Consider the following 2945-nt stretch of genomic DNA (forward strand, 5'->3'; position numbering starts at 1 on the left):
TGCTACAGCATGGATGGGTTTGATTATATGAAGAGAACTTAATCCTGTGTGTATGTCAAAAGACAAGATAACTGCCCCTTGACGAACACCCCAAATTTATTCCTTATAACCAGAGACTTTTTTTGGCAGAGTGGGGAAGAGTGTTATTTCTCTGAGGAAAAGAAAAAAGTCTGAATTCAGGTGTGAGAAACAAGGGATATGTGACAAACATGGATGGGTTTGATTATATGAAGAGAACTTAATCCTGTGTGTATGTCAAAAGACAAGATAACTGCCCCTTGACGAACACCCCAAATTTATTCCTTATAACCAGAGACTTTTTTTGGCAGAGTGGGGAAGAGTGTTATTTCTCTGAGGAAAAGAAAAAAGTCTGAATTCAGGTGTGAGAAACAAGGGATATGTGACAAACAAAGGGGATGGGGGTTAGGTGAAAGATGGAGATAAAAAGTAATACAAGCGCTACCCCCAGCACTTCCCAACTGGCTTTGCACAACTGGTAACTACTGCCAGACTTCTTTTGCATTTTAAATACATCAACATCAGTGGCAGAAGCTTCAGGCTGCCACCTTGATGGCCTGTTGTTGTTAGTATACCATAAATTGCCACATATAGATCTATGCTGAGACCAGAGAAACACTTGCAGAGTCAGAATTGTTATTTACAGACCTGTGTACCAAAGAGACCGAGGTGTAAATGAAACCGCAGTTTAGGGCTAGAAAGCTTACTTGCAAATGCAGTTTTGAAAGAGATGAAGCAATAAAATGCTGTTGTTTCCATTTTTCTCTATGCTTAAAGAGATCTGAAAACCCAGGACTCCTCATTGGAGGATGCTTTTAGCAAACTTTGGGAGGATTATTTTCGTACGCCTTTTTACTGTTTCTGCTTAGGTCATGTAAGCAAGATGAACATGCATCCAAACAAACCTAGTCTGTGTTTTATAAAATGTGTGAGCTCCCTCACTAAGGTTTTCTCCTTGAAAAGACTGTTGTTTCTGATGTCACCATAGCAACAAATAACTTGATACTTCTGGTGGTTTGTTAGAAATGTGCCACTACTCTGTTGTGGTGGTATGAAGATGCAAGTCTAAGTTCAGCCCTTTTTTTCCCCAATCCCTCCACCCCCTTTTTTTCTTCCCAGTTTTAATTGCCTTTTTTTAACATTTTAAATGGATGTGCGAACTTTGCTAATGTGTAAATCACTTGAACTTGGAAGAGGCACCCTGCAAATGCTGCTGCACCATCTCCCAGGAGACGGGGGTCAGTCTACTATGTGAAACAGTGCTGGAGGGAAGTGTCTGACTATGAAGACACATGAAATGGTCTGTGCCAGTGCAGCAAGGTATCAAGTCTTAGTTAGCTGTTAACATGTGGTGAGTGAAGCCTGGAGCTGCCTAGGAGTAAGTTCCGACAATGATTTACCCATGTTTCTTGTTTGAAACCTCTTCTTGGCTAAACAAGACTTAAAAAAATACCCAACCTCTTAATATTGTAGTTTTCTCAGATCAAGATAAAATTGGTTTTATTCCAAGCCAAGACTGTCATCTCTAAAATACATTAAAGCTGCTGCTAAGGAACGGTATGTATCTTCAAGGAGTTTGCCAAGTACTGAATTAGCAGAACACGATTTTGGAGGGAAAATAATTGATGGCCGTTGTGCAAGTTTTGGCTTTCCAGTGTTCTTAATCATCGGCAAAAAGTAGGTATAGATATACACAACAACCTAAGTGTGGGAACTGGATTGAAACAGGTGTGAAACAGTGCTATGCTTAATGGCTTAAGAAGTCCTCCTGTGACAGATGAGTCATGGTTTTCCTCATTGCAGGTGTAATTGAGCCTTGAATGTCTGTTTCCCAGTTCCAAGGCATGTGTTCTAACATTCTGTTTAGCACTAGGCATTAATGTTGTAGCATTAAGGCGTGTAGCACACTTTTCCTCTAATCCAGAGATCCAGCACCCAGGCTGCCTCTCTCTATTAAATCCAGGAAGCCCTAAGTGCAGATCATCTAGGAATTAATGCAGTCAGAAATGTTATCTGTACTGAAATACCGAACAAACAAATTGGTAGTGTAACGCTGAAGACCAGAGCACCTGGTCCTCTTTTCATCAGAAAAGTTCCTGCAGTGTGTAGACGTGGCTGTCCCAATAGCACCAAGCCATTAGGTGATTAAATTGCACTGGGCCTTGTTCATCATTCCGTTGGCATTGTCTGTATTGCCACACTTGTAGCATGAAACAGATAAGGATAAAGTTTAATAAAGAAATAGAGATAAATTTTGTCTTGCTATCTTTTTCCCAATAATCTATTGGTTTGAGAACTCCCTGAGGTACAGGAGTTCCAGGCTCCTCTGACAGAAAGTTGCTCCTCTGATAGAAAGTTGATGCCCCATCCCTGGGGTTGATAGGTAATTGTCTGTTGTGTAGAGTTTTGAGGAAATTTCCCACATCCTCAAACTGAACACCTTCTACAGGACATAATTAAGTGTATTCATTGTTCCCAGCAGTGGTGGTCAGCACATTGCTCCTATGTGCTATTTGTGGTTCATGATCTTAGGCTGCCATTGTATTGCATCGCAGGATAACTAGGACTTGTCATGGATGCTCTCTGTGGTATCTGCCTTGGGCCTTGGCTTCGGCCCATTGATGTCAGTTTGCTGTGTGGCCAGCTGAAGGGGCTGTGTGCAGGTCACACATCTTGAACTCTCTGCTATGCCCACCCTTTGCAAACTATCACCCCCTCCTTAACCTTCACGAGGACACACACCCCTCAGCCCGGGGAGCAAAGCGGGGCCTGGCAGAGGCCCTGTGCAGGGGCTGGGGAGGGTGTCTGTGGGCAGGCGGGAGGGTTCCCCAGGGCCCAGTCCTCTTCCGCCGCGGCGATGAGAGCTCATCCCAGGGGGCCTTAGGGGACCGGAGGAAGAAACCCCGTTCCGCTGGGCCACCGCAGCT

The sequence above is a fragment of the Eurypyga helias genome, unplaced genomic scaffold, assembly GCF_000690775.1.
Source record: "Eurypyga helias isolate BGI_N326 unplaced genomic scaffold, ASM69077v1 scaffold16393, whole genome shotgun sequence".
Classification (NCBI taxonomy): domain Eukaryota; kingdom Metazoa; phylum Chordata; class Aves; order Eurypygiformes; family Eurypygidae; genus Eurypyga; species Eurypyga helias.